The sequence below is a fragment of the Lagenorhynchus albirostris genome, chromosome 15, assembly GCF_949774975.1.
Source record: "Lagenorhynchus albirostris chromosome 15, mLagAlb1.1, whole genome shotgun sequence".
NCBI classification, from domain to species: Eukaryota; Metazoa; Chordata; class Mammalia; order Artiodactyla; family Delphinidae; genus Lagenorhynchus; species Lagenorhynchus albirostris.
Window position 1 is genome coordinate 54,969,544 of NC_083109.1, and position 18,803 is coordinate 54,988,346.

The 18,803-nt window shown below is 44.0% G+C and overlaps 1 pseudogene; it reads right to left on the bottom strand.

Annotated features, from left to right (window-relative positions):
* Positions 1–18,206: 18,206 nt before the first annotated feature.
* LOC132506559 (U4 spliceosomal RNA) lies at positions 18,207–18,282 on the bottom strand (annotated as a pseudogene).
* Positions 18,283–18,803: the final 521 nt, after the last annotated feature.

Consider the following 18,803-nt stretch of genomic DNA (forward strand, 5'->3'; position numbering starts at 1 on the left):
CACATATCTAATACTCAAAAATGGACACTTTTTTGGTTATCGATGGATTAGAATGGGCAGGTGAGTGGCAATCATAATCAGCGGGCAGCCATCCTCCCCCTTAGTAGCAGCACCTTCAACCCGTTTCAAAAGCACATGCAGGCACCTCGTCACGTCAATTTTAAAAACGTTTTTATCAGTATGGCAGACAGAACAATGATGACCATTCTGGTGGACATTGGCTTTGCACTCTCTTCAAGTTCACTATGTTCAGGTTCCTCCCCCATAGTTATCCTCCCTCTTCTTTTATTTTTAAATTTTTCCCTATTCTTTTTAAAAATTTATTGTATTGAAGTAGAGTTGATTTACAATGTTGTGCCCATCTCTGCTGTACAGCAAAGCGACACAGTTATTTGCATATAGACATTCTTTTTTTATATGTATATTCTTTTTCATTCTGGTTTATCACAGGTTATTGAATATAGTTCCCTGTGCTATACAGTAGGACCTTGTTGTTTATCCAGTCTATAATATGATAGTTTGCATCTGCTTATCCCAAACTCCCAATCCATCCCTCCTCCATCCTCCTCCCTCTTTTTTTAAAATTGCTGTAAGGACCAGCAACTAAAATAAGCTTCTCAGTAATGATCATGGTATATAAGTATTTTTTTCTATGCAAAAGCAAAGGCTTCAGCCAAGACAGGGCTGCTTGTCTTTGCAGGAGAAGCCTGGTTTTAAAAAGCCACGTTTGGCAGTATTAACTGAGTTGATTTCAGCACATTATATAATGTGCCCGTAGCCCGTACATGCTGACTGGTCAGGCACTCAGGTAATAAACACCAAGCGAGCGATATGTCATAACAGACAAATGGGCTGTTTAAACTTACAGTGGGGAGAGAAGTGTTTTCATTGGCATGGAGACTTACCTGTCAATCAGCCCCTGCCCCACTCTCATTATGGACATGGCATTGGGTTGCTGTCAGGGATATAAAAGGAACCACCAGACATGGCTCTTGCTTAGAAGGCTTTTACGACCAAGTTGGGAAAATGAGGCATAAAGAGATGAACACATACAGACGCGGTAAAGGAAGACTTGTGATGCTTGTCTATAAGTGCCAAATGAGTGGTCCAGGCACAAAGTATAGCTATTCTGCTACTAGTCCTTCAGTTTGGGCTCAAAGGCAATGTTAAATTGGTGGACAGGTACAAATTTTTCTGAGTTATTGAGTCAAAACATAATTTGCCCTGGAACATAGAGGGAGCTAGCTGTCATAAATGTTTTCAGGGTATCCTTTCCTTCTCTTATGATTGGCAAGAAAAACTTAAAATCTCTCTCTCATCAAATACCTCTCCCTCCCCCCCTCCAGCGGTCCTGCACAAACTAGGCAGGCGCCTGGAAATCGTAGAGGGGTTTCCCCAAGGCGATTTGCTTCCTTATCAAAGCCAGAGTTGGGGACTTACTCAGTTTTTCCATTTGGGTGGAGGATATTGGAAGAGGCCCACATCCCTCATCCCCCTGTCCCAGGCCTTCCTCTCAATAGATGAACCCAAGGCTCACTGAAATGAGAAGCAAGTACAGCCATCAGGGACATATTAAAAAGTGACCATAATAGATTCCTGAAGCTAGTCACCTGATAAGACAACACCTTGAAACTCAAGCTTTCATTATTATTACATTTACCATATTTTCTATACAATGCATTCATAAGTGATTAAAAGTCATGGATAAAGGCATTGAGAATTTTTGATCCATCGAGCGCTGCAATGAGGACTTGAAGGTGTATTTTTAACGCTCTAAATGTCCTCTTTGCCTCCTTTACTAGTCATGTCCTTGGACTCCCCAGGCCTTGTTGTAGGTTGGGTTCTTCAGAAACAGATGCTCAGAAGGCTCTGCGTGCAGGATGCTTACTAGGGATGCACGTCTGTGAAAGAAAGACATAGGGAGTGAGTTTGGGCAGAGGGAGAAGTGGGGCTGTGATGTGAGCTCAGCAGAGCCAACAAGGAGCCCCAGAGTGGCTATCCTGTCTGAGTTTCCCACATTGGGTTGAAATATCTGGGCCTCTATCCCTCACCCCTCTCAGTCATTGGATGCAGCTGCCCTGAGAAGGGTGTGACCTTGAGCTAGGAGGCTCTCTGCAGCTGAGGCTGACCCTGGAGGACCTGACAGCTGTGGTTGCCTGCTGACCTCACACCCCACAGCTGGGCAGCTCATCTTGCCGTGAACGGGTGCCTGGGTGATGCATCTCTGTGTCTGCTACCGTCTCACTAACTCCATAAAGTGGGAAGACAACCGTCCCTATTCCAAGGAGTTGTTGTGAGGATTAAATGAGATTTTATGTTTAAGCTACTCAGCCCAGTAGCTGGAGGGATTATTGTTCAGTAATCCTTTTATTTAAACCTGTACAGCAAATTCTGTGGGGTTTTTTGGCCTTTTAAATACTTTAAAATTAACTTCTTTGATAAAATGTACATAACGCAAAATTTACCATTTTAACCATTTTCAAGTGTATTGTTTAGTGGCATTAAGTACATTCACATCATTGTGCAACTGTGACTACTGTCCATCCCAGAATTTTTCCTTATTTCCAAGTGAAAACCTCATACTGTTAAATACTAAGTCCCTTTTCTTCCTTCCCCCCAAGCCTCTGGCAACCGCCATTCTACTTTCTGACTCTGAACTCATATAACGAGTCTACTTATAATATATGGTACCTCGTGTAAGTGGAATCATACACTATGTGTCTTTTTGTGACTGGCTTCTTTCACTTAGCATAATGCCTTCAAGGTTCATCCATGTTGTAACATGTATCAGAATTTCCTTCCTTTCAAAGGCTGAATAACACTCCATTGTATGGGATATACCATGTTTTGTTTATCTATCTATCTGTCGATGGACAGGGGTTGCTTCCACCTTTTGGCTGTTGTGAATAATGCTATGAACATAGATGGGCAAGTAGATACTATTCTTTTTAAAAAAACGGCTTCCAGCTTTACTGAGATATAATTGATATATAATATTGTGTAAGTTTAAGGTATACACCGTGTTGATTTGGTACATCTGTACATTGCAAAGTGATTACCATTTCAGCATTAGTAAACGCCTGCATCCTGTGACATAATTACCATTTCTTTTTCATAGTAAGAACATTTAAGATTTACCCTCTTAGCAGTTTCAAGTGTATAATATAGTATTATTCACTATAATCACCTTGCTGTACATTAGATCCCCAGAATTGTTAATTTTATAAACAGAAGTTTGTACCCTTTGACCAGTATCTTCTTCGCATTTCTCCCTCTGCCTAGCCTCTGGTAACCACCACTCTGTTTCTCTGAGTTCAGCTTTCTTGATTCTCCATATAAGTGATATACTACAATATTTGTCTTTCTCTGACTTATTTCACTTAGCATAATGCCCTTAAGTTTCATCCAAGTTATTATAAACATCAGGATTCCCTTCTTCCTCATGGCTGAAAAAATATTCCACCATATGCCGTAGCACATCTTCTTTATCCACTTATCTGTTGATGGACACTTAGGTTGTTTCCATATCTTGGCTATTGTAAATAACACTGCAACAAATGTGGAGATGCAGATATCTCTTCGAGATCAAGGCAGGTACAATTTTTCATCCCATTTTCTAGATAAGAAAATGCAGCTCCAACAGATCAAGGGACAAGGCTAGCAACCAAACTCATATCTGTCCGGCTCTATATCCAAGCTCTTGACTGCCGTCTCTGTCACCTTCCTTCTTTGACAACTATGACGGATAGCCTGAATATCCTCTGTCAAGCCCGAGGCTATAGGAAGTGACAGCTATTTCACAGAAAAGTTGCTCTGGCTTCCCCCTTCAGCAAAGGGAATTTTTCAAGGCTCTGTTGCCCACCTTTGATGTGAACCCTCTCTATTGGTCCTTTGCCCTCTGATTTCTGTCTCATTGTCCTATGTCTACCTCCTTGTTGAGTTCCTTCAAGCTGAGGAAATCTATCATGCCAGGCACTACCCTTACTATTCTAAATTCTTAATTCATTTAAGCTTCTGACTAACCTGATGGGGCAGGTATTATTAATATCATCCCATGTTGTGTGTGACGCAATGGAGTCGCACAGAAGTTAAAAACCTGCCTATGTGCACACACTGTGGCAGAGGTGAACACACTTTGTGTTCCACACCACTATACCATGCTGCCTCTCGGACCGAGACGGAAATTCAGACCCACCTATAGACACAGCATCCCCCCAGCCGAGCCTAGACACACATAGCTGAGGCGGTGCTATCATCCTGAGTCTGCTCTAGCCACCTCTGTCCACATGCTGTAGCTGGGCTTAGGTCTTCCCTATTCACAGCGTGCTGAGTAGCAAACCTGGAGGCCATTGCAGCTGCCTTGGTATTCTCCAGCCCTCTTGGGTCTGGAAACTGTTAGAGGAAGGCACAGCAGACCGTCTGTGATATGGCTGCTTCTCCCTCCACCTAGCTGGAGCCAAGAGGTGGCGGGGCAGGGAGGGGGAGAGAGAGAGAGGCTGCCTACTGCCTCTGTATTTATCCCAAATCCATATATTATTTTGGAACATTCAGTATTGTAGAAATATGCAAAGGGATAAATCACTCCTTTTGCCATCTGGTCTCTGAGAACCTTCCCAAGAACTGTAGCTTCATTTAATTTTGTTGTGTTCCTTTCTCAACCTTTTTGTGCTTTCCATCATCTTTTCTTGGCTGCGTTTTGGGGTTTGTTTTGCCTTCAGTTGCTTGCTCCTTTCACTGTTTCTGGGTTTTACTTTTGAAAAAGAAATACCAGCTCTCGTTAGTCAAAGTTACGCCAGGTTCTTTATTTGGCATGGCACTACCTCATGGCTATGTTTTGACCTTCATCTGGAGCCTTGGAGTGAGGTGTGGGTATTTTTTAATGCCCCAACCAGAGGCATCAACCAGCTTGATGGTCGGTAATGAGGAAGCAGTAGGACCCTGTGGTCTTAGAATTTCTTGGCAGTGCCTTTATGGCAAATGTTTCCATGAGAGGAGCATGGTGGACCAAGCGGAGGCATTGCTACGTGGTTCCAGAGTCCTTTTAAATGAACAAATGGGTTGGCACTCATCTAATGGGACTACAAATCCAGCAAGGTTACTTAGAACATACTGCGCAAAGCTTTCTCATTGTTTGAGTGGGAGGTTGCAGATAAGCAAAGGAAGAAGGCTAGATGATGATTTATTTAGATAATGGATAGGAGTTGGACATCAGTAGGAACTCATATTTAGCCTCCTATAGACACAGATGCTTAAGTATAGAAATATTTGTAGACATGTCTATATACATGGATTAGTAGGCACTTACATTTTCTTGCTCTGTCAGCTAAGAGGAGCTAGAAACAATGATACCCCAGCAGCAGTGAGCACACTTAGCACCCAGATCTTGGTTTCTAATACCATTCTCCAGTAAAGGGAACAAGGGCTCCATGGAGAAATGACTGCTTTTAGGACTGGGATATGAAATATACAAGATGAGCCTAGTACTGAACATCTTATAGTTCAAGGAAATAAGGAAATGCTCAAAACAACAGCAGCACAAGCACCATGGTGGAACATGTCATAAATGGGAAATAAAGAGGCTTAACATGAGTTAGATGGATCGTCACTGACCCCTTTTTACTCTTATTAAAAACTGGGCTCTTGGCACTAATGGCTGACTTAAATACTCTTCGTTGTGACGGGGTTTATGCTGGATATCATTTTGTTGCTCATGTGAGTAGGTGGGACGTGGGTTCCTCTCTTTGGGTTCACAACCACAGTAATGTCCCTGGGCTCTCACAGCCCAGTTTTGGAGACCAAGGCAACTTGAAATGAGGAGAGTGAAAAATAAATCACACTTCCGAGGAGAAAATCAGGTCGCTGCAACTCAATTATTAATGTGCAGAGCTGTGATGTAATGTAGCAGCCCAATTAACAGGTGTCTCTTGGGGAATAATCAAGGCTTAATTTGGCATGATAATTAGTAACCTCCCCTCCCAGCTTTGGATGGGGGCCCCTGCAGGACAGCCTGATGGCTGGTAATGAGGCAGTATCACTTACTTTGCAGCCATGTTAATTGTATCTTTCTGTGCATGGGGACAAAACAGATTTACCTGTTTCTAGATCCTGGGATGTGCCACTGGTCTAATAGAGCTGTGCTCATTTTCTGGTCTTGCCAACCCTGGCTTTGCTGAAGGGCAACACTGTTACACTTTTGAGATTTCTTTAGTTGGCTGAGTTGTTGTAATGGCTACATTTCAGTCTTATTTATTTATTTGTTTGCTTGTTTGATAGACTGGGGGGCAGAGTTCCAGTTTTATAAGACACGTGGCCAGAGTTGACATGTTCAAAACAGGAAATTTGTCCTGTTTTGTGTATCTGTAATAATGGGTGACCACAGTCACCCTGGCATAGCTGTCTATCACCTCCATGTGTCCCAGGGCACTCCTGTCTGTCACAATAAAATGCTAGATGTGTGTATAGTCACAGAAAGCAAAAACATGAACAATTACAACAACTACAAAAAAAACATAGAAACACAGAGAGAAAAGAAAACAAAAACACATTAACTCGAATCACCCATCAACTGAGAGATATTAGCATTCTGGTATAATATTTTTTAAGTTTTACACACACACACACACACACACACACACACACACACATACACAGGTCTGTGCACATATAACTATTGATCCAGATATGATTTCTATCTGCAAAATTGGAATTGTAATGTACACACTATTCTGTTAACATGTTGTTTGCTCTTAGCAGCAGATTTTGAACTGAACCCACACCAGCTTATCCTAAACTGTCTTCCTCTGAAGTTTGGGAGCTGCTGGTCTATGCTCTGAGAATTAAGCTGATAAAAGCCCCTATTTTGCCTGAAATCATATATTAAGAACCATTTTCCTTAAACTATACTTCGGGAAAAGCTCTGAGCATCTAGAGGGCTTTCCCGTTTTTGTTTTGTTTTATTTTGTTTCGCTGTTGTAAACATCGCTGCAGTGAACATCCTTACATATACATCTTTGCTATATCTAATCCCTAGAAGAGCCAGAGGTCAAAGGGCATGGCTATTTTAAGGTTGTGGATCAACTTTGGGGAATTCTGTCTCCCGAAGGTCAGGTGCATTTACAAAGCCACAGGCATATGTGAGACTCCCCTCCCACTGCTGCTGTGAAGTACATTTTTAATTCCAGGTTCTGCAACTTTAGTGGTGATGTAGGAGGCCAAAAGAGAAAGTTTATTAAATTCTTATTTATGTATTCAATTTGCATCAGGCTCCCCACCCCCCACCCCCGCCCCAAGCTCAAAGCACCGCACGGAGAACATCAAGCCTGTAACTCTTAGCTGTGTTGGTCTGAGAGAGAGGCCAAGGGGAGATGGAGGGGACGGGTAAAGATGGAAGGAACGTGCTACACTGCAAAGTAAAATCTCAGAATAGCTATCAACTCAGGTGGCTGAGGCTCATTTGAGGTACTTTCTCAAAAGCCTAGGTCCAGAAGGAAAGCTCTTTTTCATCCCACTCTTGATTCCCTCTTGCATGGGTAGAAGGAAAGGTCACAGTGAATTTTTGTGTTTGTTTGCTGCCGACAGGCATCTGGCCGAGCAGGTAAGTTGGGGCAGAAGACCAGCCCCACCTTCTCTCACCAAGCCCTGCTCTCTTGTGTTGAGTTTGCCCTATAGAGCCCCCCTTCTCTAGGAAGCCTAGTCATTGTATGAGCTGCGGAGACCCCCAGGATGATCAGGAACAGACACACATGCAAACAAGCAAAAACCACTGTCTTTCCAGCTACCTTGAGGTCATCATCTGTTTTCTTACTTTCCTATCTCTTTTCTTCGATGATGCAGGAGTGAACTTCTAAAATGATACGGTTTTGTAGCTGACGTTTTTGTGAAAAACGTTCCTTTCTCAAACACCACCCGACGAGGGCCCGTTAAGATCTTTCCGCCATGTTCCTCCTGCCCCTACGTTGGACAATCCCACACCAATATTTTCCCCCCAACGATTTAAGATGCTCTTAATTGCTTTACTGCAGGGAAATAGAACACCTTTTAAGCCAACAGCTGAGCGATTTGCTATGACAATTCTGCCACTATGCATTCACTTAATTTCCAATTAATCAAACATTCAATAAATCATTAGTATAATTACACCTGCTCCCATCTTTCACCCCAGCACATTAGCTCAACTCAGACAGCCCCCCGGACTGGCTGCAGGGAAAGTGCTCATCTGTCTGTCCTGGCTGGGTGCACAGCCTCACTCCCCGTGAGCCTTGAGAAATGACGGGTAAGAAATTGTAATTATTTCAGGCACCACAAGTTTGCTTGGTTTCCTTCTTCTCTGCTTCTCGCTCCAATGCATCCCCAACAACTTAAGCCAACATCAGAACATCCTAGTAGCAGTGGCTGGTTAATTTCAGCAAGTTTTTTTTTTTTAATCATTTTTATTTCCCAACTGTGCCTCTTTTCTAATTACACCATGTCCCCAGGTGAGCGGTAATTCCCTCATCACCATATATCTCAAGCACAGATTATTAAAATAATATAGCTTATGTCATATAAATGTAACAGAAAGTATCTTAAAGATGCTTTATTGAAAGCTGGTAAATTGGTTCAACAGATGAATGTTTTAAGGCCTGTTTTTAAAAGGTTGCACAAGTATAAACCCACTGAATTACTGCTGCAGTTTCACACGAGCGGATGCAATTATTTTAAGCATCTAACTGTGCAAAAGACAGATCTGAAAGGGAAGGAGCTAAATTCTCCGAGATTAATTAAAGGGTTTCATTTTGCTCTTGATTTAAAAATAAATTTCAAGCATGCATCACTTGTTATTCTCTTGAAGAATTTGCATTACAGGGTTTTAAAAAAACGAGAATGTTAAGCTTCACGAGTTCTTCGTACAACATAGCTGGCAGCTCGTAAAAAGAAGCGTTGACCTATTGTTGCAAAAGCGTATTCTCCTACATATATCTTTCTACTTTTCCATTTGTGAAGGGTATTAATCTTAAAACTCATTTCCAATGTAAGATGGTGCATTTACATGCATTTCCCATAAGGTTGCTCCCGATTCGATCTATGCCCATTGATTTAATTTCTTCTACCTCTCAGAGCCAGTGGTGCTGAAGGGTTTATGGTAATTATAGTGTTGTGGGTTTCAGTGGAATGGTTCCCTGGTACCTTAAGTGTGGGTTTGATTCTCACTAAGCTCACCCAGCCCCGGAGACACTGAGGCAAATATCTCTGAGGCCGGGAGCGCACAGGCCAGATCAGAATGCTGGCTGGTACACAGCCCAGAGGCAAGGGGCAGCCGGAGAGCGGATGGCCCAGGGCCACTGGCCAGATGGATCGCTGTTCTAAGGGGTCCCTTTAAGGTGAATCACTTGGTGATTTTGTGAGTTGGCAGACGGTACAGCCACCTGTACTCACCGCGAAATGAGACACGGGCAACCTAGTGGTCTGAAATATGCTGCTCACCCTTTGAGGGATGGCAGGGTGTTGCATGAGGCGACGTGCCTAAGGGGATGGGGTGTGGGGAGGCAACCACAGCTAGAAATACCCTGGAATTTGAGTTGCACTGAGCAGGGTTCAAATTCTAAAAACCAAAACGTTCATCTAAAACAGCACTGGCCAAGAGAACATGATGCATATGTCATTTTAGTTTTCCTAGTAGCCACATTCTTAAAAAAGTGCAAAGAAACAGGTGAAAATGCATTAAATACAACAATATATTTCCCTGTAGTTCACTATATCCAAGTTATTATCATGTCAGAGTTAATATAATATAAACGTTAAGGAGATAGCTTACATTCCTTTTTCCATACGAGTTCTTTTAACTCCACTGTGTATTTTATACTACCAGCACCTCTCCTTTTGGACCAGCTGCATCCCAAGTGTCCAGGAGTCACCCGCCTCCTATGGTGAAGGCTGCCATATTGGATGGTGCTACTCTAGCTCATAAGGGATCAGGATATTCCCAGCTGCAAGTGAAGGAAACTAGCCTCAAATTAGCTTCAGCAAGAAAAGACCATTTGATTTCAATGTAACTGAATCTAGAAACCCAAACGTTGCCTTCAGGAGAGTTGACATGTAGAGGCTGTGGTTGCCCTTATGTGGACCATTAGATGGTAGGAAATTGACCCTTGGCAACCCCAAGCCTATGTGGACCTTAAGTTTGTGACCCCAGGGGATGAGAGAATACCTTCCCCCATAGTTCTGGCAAAAACAAATTCACTGAGTAAACAGACAGGCTTAGCTTGTATCACATGCCAGGGAGTACTCTTTCCAGAAGAGAAGGAAAGGGGGTGATGGTCAGGTCCATCAAGGCTCCATACAGTAGACAGGGACATCCCCCCAAAAAACACTGTTGCATCAATCCACACATACCCACTGCAAATGCAATGATAACACTCTGCTTTAAAAGTTACATTAAGAACTGCTCAGGCCAGAACTTTGGAGTCATTCTTGACGCCTCTATTTCTTAAATATCGTGCACCTAACCTCTCCCCCAGGAAATCCTGTTAACTTCCACATATATCTAGAAATATCCTCCTTCCCACCACGGGGGCCATCGCTGTGGTTCAGGTCCCATCATCTCTTGCCTGGATCACTGGTACGTCCTCCTACCTCTACTTTCACTGAGGGAAACCTCTCCTCCCCCATGCCTTCCATCTCACTGAGAATAAAAGCCATTTCCCACAAGGCCCCCACGCTCTGATCCCTACCAGCTTCCTCACCTTGTCTCTTGTTAACTTTTCTCCTCACTGACCACCGCCCCCTTCCCTGCTACCCTGGCCTCCCTGTCTAGACTCGATCCTCCTTCAAAATCTTTGCAGTTGTGTTTTCCTCTGCTTGGAGAAACCTTTTCCTGCTACCTCCCAACTTAGGTCCTTACTCAAATACCACCTTCTCACTGAGACTTGTCCTGCTCAAAATTGCATTGCATTTCCCTACATTTCTCACTCTGCATTCTTGCTTTTTAGCTATTGCATTTGGCATTTATAACATAGCATGTATTTTAAGGATTCTCTCTCTCTCTCTCTCTCTCTCTCTCTCTCACACACACACACACACACACACACACACACACACTACATTGTAAGCTCCTGAAGGCAGATATTTCTGTTTAGTGCAGTGTTTCTGTGCCTAGAACAGATTCTTTCGAGAGGCTCCACAAATATTTATCTAATGAATTACTGATGTACTTGGAATGTGGAAATATACAATAAAGAGTAGCCATCATCATTATTTGTCGTCAGAGGCTGTTTCCACATACAGTGAGGATAAAAAAAAAAAGGAAAGCTGCTATGAACATGTAAGTGCCGGTGCACCCCCCGCCCCGTCTGCAGTCTGGGTCTGCTAAGTATTCATTACCACGTGTGCCTGACACCACATTCTTGCAGTGGTGCATCTGTCCTAGGCGTGGACGGGCCAGTCTGCCTCGTGACTGGGCCACCCTCATAGCATTTGGGAAGTTTTACTGGGCACCATCCTGACCCTTCTTCTCATCCTTCTAGAATTGTTTTTCCCCAGCCTCTCCAATTCAGTGGATGGTATTATCATCTCTCCAGTCGCCCAGGGCATCATCTTCAAAAGCTCAACCAAGCTGAGCACCCAAGCCTCAGTCCAATGCCTTCCATGGCTGGAAAACATAATTTAATCATTCATTCTTGCATTTATTTTTTTCAGAAAACTTTCATTGAAGTCCTGCCATAGGATAGGCACCCTGATAGGCACTGCAGTCAGAATACTTCCTAAGAATCACTAAAAATATGCCCACTTATCTCCGCCCCCTCTTTCTACTTCCTGGGTCCAGACTCCATTTTGCAGGTGGACTGTATGCAGTATCTTCCTCACCAGCCTCATGTTCTCTCTCTATCATGCTTTGTCTCCTGCCCAGACCCAGGGTGATCTTTTCCTTCTCACCTGCAACTCTGATCACATCACTCCCCTGTTCTCCAAGAGTAACTCGGGGGACTTCCCTGGTGGTCCAGTGCTTAAGACTCTGCGCTTCCACTGCAGGGGGCACGGGTTTGGTCCCTGGTTGGGGAACTAAGATCCTACATGCCACACAGTGCGGCCAAAAAAACCAAAAGTAACTGTCCCTCACTGCTCATGTGGTTGAGCCCCAAAGGCTCACAATAATCTTCATGATCTGGCCCCTGCTAACCTCCCTATCTCTATATCTCACCAAACTCCTTTAAACTCTAAACTCCAGACCAGGGTTGCTCACCCTTGGCCGTATCTATATTTTGTGTTGGGTCATTTTCTATGGTGTCCTGTGCATCATTGGAGGTCGAGCAGCGTTGCTGGCCTCCACCCACTAGTTGCATCACTCCCCAGTTGTGACAACCCCAGATCTCCCCAGACATTGCCGAATGTTCCTTAGAGAGCAAACTCCTGCCCTTGCTGAGAACAACAGCTCCCCCCCCAAAAAAAATAGAAATGTCAGTTTCTTAAAAATACAGTGTTCTCCCTTGTTTCCACACCACTGTACAACCTTTCTTCCTTTCTCTTTTCTGATCCACCTCCTTACTTCTGGCTGGTAACTCCTGCCCACCTTTCATAGCTCAGCTCTAACAACACCTTCTATGGGAAGCTTTCCTGACTTCTCCCCAGGTAGCAGGGATATGGCAAGATCCTCATGGCCCTATGGGGGAGATCAATCTTAGAGTGGTGCGGAGATAGGTTTGATCAGACTTAGAGACACATTGCATGTGGGAAATATGGATAGGAAGGGGCCACCTTCCTGGTGGTTCAGTTGAGTCCCCCATACACAGACCTGAAAGAAGGATTCATGTAATAACAATTTATTGGGGAGGAAATCCTTGCAGTGGTGGTGGTGGGATGGTAAAGTGATACAGAGGAGAGAAGGTGATGGACAGAGTTTGTTTTATCAAGCCACTGACCATTTTGTGTAACTGGAGTTTAATCCCACTGTAGGAATGCATGCAACCATGTATATATACACCATAGAGTTATCCCACCTAAGAGCAGGGGAACTGGGGTATTTATACCCCAGCTCTCCTTAGTCATTGGTTGAGGGACTATGCTTCTCCAGCATTCCAGGTGGGCAAAGCAGTTTCATCATCTAGCAAAAGAAATTCAGGCATTGAACATGAGCACATTGAATATCAGGCCAGCAAGCCCTGACATTGTAAAAGTGAGGCTATCTGTGTAGGGCATGTCCCCCCATGTCTGCTCCACATGGTGACTCCAAGGTTTGGAGTCTACAAAACTGTGAGATGAGCAGTGCCATTTTCGAAACAGAGGAACTCATCAGGAGAGCTGGCTTGTTTCTTAGAATAACAAATGCTACATCCTTGAGGGGTTGCCTTTGAGGTTCTGGTGGCAGTTGGACTAGGGTCTTAGAAGGCAGCTGAGAATGAGGAAGCTAAGAGTGAAAACTGATTGCGGCTGAAGAATCTAGGTGTGGAGGCATCTTTGTGGAGATGGTAGTTAAGCCTTAAAGATGGAAGAGGCGGTCATAGAGGTAGAAAGTATGTGGGGGGGATAACTGGAGAAGATTCTGTAATTGGGATTAGCCTTGCTACTTCCCCTGAAGTCTGTGTGCAGCAGTGGGGAGTGGGGATGCAGGGATGCCTGCCCCTGGGGACTAAGCCACAGCATTTCCAAATAAAGACGTTTCACAAACACTCCTTAGGATGAATTTAAGGGGCTAAACCTTATCACTCACACACACAGAACAGGGAACCTTTCCCTGAGGCAATGCAGGAGAAAGTTTTACACTTTTAAAAACCCTGTTCTGTTGAATTATCTTCAAAAGTTCTTTAGGGTGTGGGACCCAGATGAGGAGGGACAGATGGGGTTAGTGATTTTGAATGCTACAGCTTCATCTTGGTGCATTATAAATATGTGATGCTATTTAATGTAGCAAGCCATCAGGTTAATAAACAAATGATTGCCAAGTTTGTAATTGGCAAGGAAGGAGGTTATAATCTGTAAGGAGCTTTGTGTCCCAACCAATTTATTCTCGAACAGAACTTCATTGCCTCCGTTGCAGTGAACTCCCAAGGAGTCAAGCGCTAAAAACCCAGATTGGCTGAGCTTGGTTTCTCTAGCGATTTTTCCTTTTTTTGGCTTCTTCTCCCACCCAGATAAGACACTTGGAAAACCCGTTTCTTTAAAATGCCGCTGTTCACCTGGCCTAGTAATGCTTGGCTTGTTCTTTGTGGGTGGCTTTTATCCTGAGAACTGGAAAGAAGTGAATTGCATGGCAGAATTCATTTTAAATCCTTGTAGGCTACACAGAATCGGGAAATAAAATGATGTGTTTCATGAGAACGTTAACTAGTACTGTCCCGGTAGAATCTTAGCAGAGTATGAAGGTGCCTTGGGATTAAGGTTCAGCCTTAATCCCTGTCCTCGTAAACCTGTCTCCTTGGTCCAGGGGTTAATGCAGGGCTACCATGCATAGTTGTCCAGAGTTCCAGTGCCCGACTCTAGGGGGCGCTATTTATCTCACAATCTAGGGGAATGGAGCCACTACACTTGTGTGAGCTCGCCGTGCTCAACTGCACATGGTGGTCCTGGTGAAAAGATGAGTTCTTTGGGGAATTAGATTGGCCTGAGGCAAACCCCACAAAAAGAGTGACCACGGACGGGTTTCTTCGTTTCTAAAAATGGGGATTATAATACTCTTCCTCATAGCACTGTTGTTAGAAATGATGCAAGAAATTGCCTTTGCACATACTTTCCCTTTGCCTAGACTACCCAACTGGGCAAGGCCCTCTTCACCTTTCCAGATCCACCTCAGATACCATCTTCTTGGTATTTCTGGTAGCCAACCCCCCGCCCCAGTTCCCTCTTCTTTACTACATGTAAATATACGTATGCAGCTGGGAGATTAGAAGTGCCATTGAAGGGTAGGGGTTGTTTTGTTCTGTTTTGTTTTGTTATGTTTTTGTTTCATTGTGTTTCTCATATTTTGTGGCCAACTCTACTTTCATATGCCCATTTCTGCGGCTAAAATCTGATTGTTTCGTTGTTTGCTTGCTTGCTTGCCTGCCCAGAACTTACTCTTCCATCCTCTGCGAATGGAACCCATCTTGGAATGGTTTGAGCAGCTGCACTTTCCCTTCTTAGAGTCCCTGTCATTCAGACAGGACTGACACCTCCCTCTATACTCATGGGTATCTGCCATGACTCGGGCTTGTCCAATCAGCATTTTCCATTTCTCCGGGCCCGGTGATTGGTTCACCAATGGGCACGTGACCAGCTCTATCCAATGAGATTTGTTCCTGGAAAGAAACTCTTTTTCCTGGGGTTATGGAATGAATAGGACTCTGGCTTCGGATATCCGATGACCATGTTGTAGTACATGGGTGCCATAGACTGAAGGTTTGCACCCCTGCAAAATTTATATGTTGGAAACCTAACCCCCAAAGTGATGATATTTGGAGATGGGGCCTTTGGGAGGCAATTAGGTCATGTGGATAGAACACTCATGAATGGGATTAGTTCCCTTATCAGAAGAAACAGGAGTGTTTTTGGTTTTTTTTTCTCTCTCTCTCTCTGCTCTCTACCATGTGAGGATACAAGGAGAAGGTGGCCGTATGCAAACTAGGACGTGGGCTCCCACCTGACATCAGCTCTGCTGGTGCCTTGATCTTGGACTTCCTAGCCTTCAGAACTGTGAGAAATAAATGTTTGTTCCTTAAGTCTGTAGTATTCTGCTATAGCAGCCTGAATGGACTATGACAATAGGGAAAGCCAGTCTGAACACAAAACAAAATGTTAAAAAGGGGGCTTCCCTGGTGGCGCAGTGGTTGAGAGTCCGCCTGCCGATGCAGGGGACACAGGTTCGTGCCCCGGTCCGGGAAGATCCCACATGCCGCGGAGCGGCTGGGCCCGTGAGCCATGGCCGCTGAGCCTGCGCGTCTGGAGCCTGTGCTCCACAGCGGGAGAGGCCACAACAGTAAGAGGCCCGCCTACCGCAAAAAAAAAAAAAAAAAAAAGTTAAAAAGATACTCATTTCTGAGGTCATTTGAATGTTGGCACCTGTATCGACATGAGCCTGAAGCCTTGAACTTTTCAGTTTTGTGACAAATCAAACCCCCCCACCTTGCTGTGTGTGTATAAGGTAGCACTAGACTGTGTACCCTCCAATGGAGTCTAATCTACTAGAACATGAAGATCTTCTGAGCAGTATGGTGAATCTGCTTGACACCTTTTGGCACTCATTATGTCAAGTTCAAAACTGCCAAACTCAGAAGTTCAGAGGCAGAGATTTCACAAACAAAAATCATGCATAGTCACCAGATGAATTAAGATAGCCTGAGACGTGTAAGTCATCTTTCACCCAGAAATCTAGTGATTTTTATAGGTCACATCCCAGACAACTCTCTCTGTCAGCTTGGCAAGTGTCTTCGGAACTGACAAGTGATAAACCAGTTGAAAGCCCCAGTCATGTGGTTTGATTATTGATGCTGCTGCTGGACCAGAGATGTGCCATTAGCATATGCTGTGGGGGATGTGAGTCTGCACATGGACCCAAAGGAAAGACTGGGTTCTTTAGACATTCCCTTGATTGACCCAGAGGGAGAATGGCTTCTGCCCAGGGGGTCCTGGAGTTGAAGGCATAAAGGTGTATGTCTTTGTCTTCATTCAGCACCAGTGACCAGTTCTTACCCAGCTGGTGGGTATTTTCTGCAGAAACCCTGACCACTGAGTTCCTTGCCAAGCTATCTCAAACCTTCACCTTCATCGTCTTATCGAAAGAATGTCACCGTACAGAATTATAACAGCAGCTAATATTTATTTATTGGTCCTTTCCATGTAGCAGGTATGCTGGAACTATTCCAAGTCCTGGGGATGAAGGGGTGAATGATACCGACCTATCCTTGTTCTTATAAAGCGTATATTTTAGTGGGAGAGATTGATGGTAAAGAAGTAAGCCGATATGTGAACATGATAGTTACAGGTTTTGATAAGTGATGTAAAGGAATCTGTACAGTGACGCAATAGAGTAATTGATGGTGGTGATAGTTGGTGGTGGTAGGAGAGGCCCGTCTTCAGAACAGTTAGTTCCAAAGTGAAGCCATTTCGGAGGAGGCAGCCCTTGAATGGAGACCTACAGGTGACGGAGGAGCCAACCAAGGATAATTCAAGAAAGGATGAGCCAGGCAGGGAGAACAGCAAAGGCGAAGGCCCTGAGGCTGGAAAGGGGTTGGCATGGTGGAGAAGCAGAAGTGAGATCAGTACTTCTGAAATATAGTGGGTGAGAAGGAGAGATGTGTGGGATGGAGCTAGAGACAGGAGGGGGTCAGCTCATGCTGGGACCCATACAAGTGGTAGGAAACTTGAGATTCATTCATGAGTGCATTACCCTATTTGCTGATGAAGTAGGTAGGTGCTCCCAAGGGAAGGAGGATATCGCTGGGTGGCAGAACTGTGATTCCCTAGTTCTTTGTGCCGGATCCATCTACTTCACCCTGACGGGCTGCCGCCATGATGTGAACTGGTTTCTAAGCTACAGATGGACCCCACAGAAGATGGGGCAATGCCTGTTTAACATAAGTATCACGAGGGTTACAAGGAGATCATGACTGTAGATCTCTTAGCTCAGCAAAGGCAGAGTCAGTGCATGATAAATAATGGGATGCGTCCTCTGCGGGATGCCCAGTCTCCACTTTGCATAACTTTTTACAAAATTTAATTGTGGTAAAATACACATACCCTATTTACCATCTCAACCATTTTAAAGTGTACAGTTCAGTAGTATTAAGTATATTCACATTATTGTGTAACCAATTTTCAGAACTTTTTCATCTTGCAAAACTGAAAATTGATACTCATTATAAATAAGTCCCCGTATCCTCTCCGCCAGGCCCCGGCAACCACCATTCTACCATCTGTCTCCACGAGTTAGATGACTTTAGGGACCTTGTATAAGTGGAATCATACAGTGTTTGCTTTTTGTGACTGGCTTGTCTCACTTAGTGTAATATCCTCGAGGTTCATCATGTTGTAGCATGGGTCATATTTCCTTCCTTTTTTAAGGCTGAATAATATTACATGGCATGTATATACCACATTTTGCTTATTCATTCATCCCTCAATGGACACTTGAGCTGCATCCACTTTTTACCTACTGCGAATAAAGCAGCTTTGAGCATGGGTGTACAAATACCTCCTTGAGACCTTGCTTTCAGTTTTTGTGGGATTATTCCCGAAAGTGGAACTGCTGGATCATATTCTAACTGTAATTTTTTCAATTAGCAATAATCGCGCCTCGGATAAACCTCATTGGCTACGATACTGCCACTGCGCAAAGCTTAACTGTAATGTTTTGAGGAACCGACATATTGCTTTCCACAGTGGCTGAACCATTTTACATACCTGCTGAGAGCGCACAAAGGTTCTAATTTCTCCACATCCTCGCCAACACTTGTTATTTTCTTTTCCTTTTTTTTTTTTGTTTGTTTGTTTATCATAGCTTTCAAAATGGTAGTGAAGTGTTCAGGGCATGTGATCTTGGCTATCTCCTCAGGAAGTGTGCCATTTGTAGAATAACTGGCAACATTTCATTTTCTCAGTTCTGTCCACAGCTTCCTGGTGAAAGTGGTGTAAGCCATTGATGGAATCCTTACCTTGAAAGTAAACGAATGGCATTTTGCCCAGAAGTATAGTCTCCTGTATTCAGTACCATGTTCGTCTGGGGTTTATGAGAATCCACAGATTTCTTTATAATAATCCAGGGGGGGGGGCCTTGAGTTTCTGTGTTGTGCACTTCAAGTCTCCAAACCATACCCATTTACACATGGCTAAAATGCTGTTTCTGACTTAGAGTTGCACAA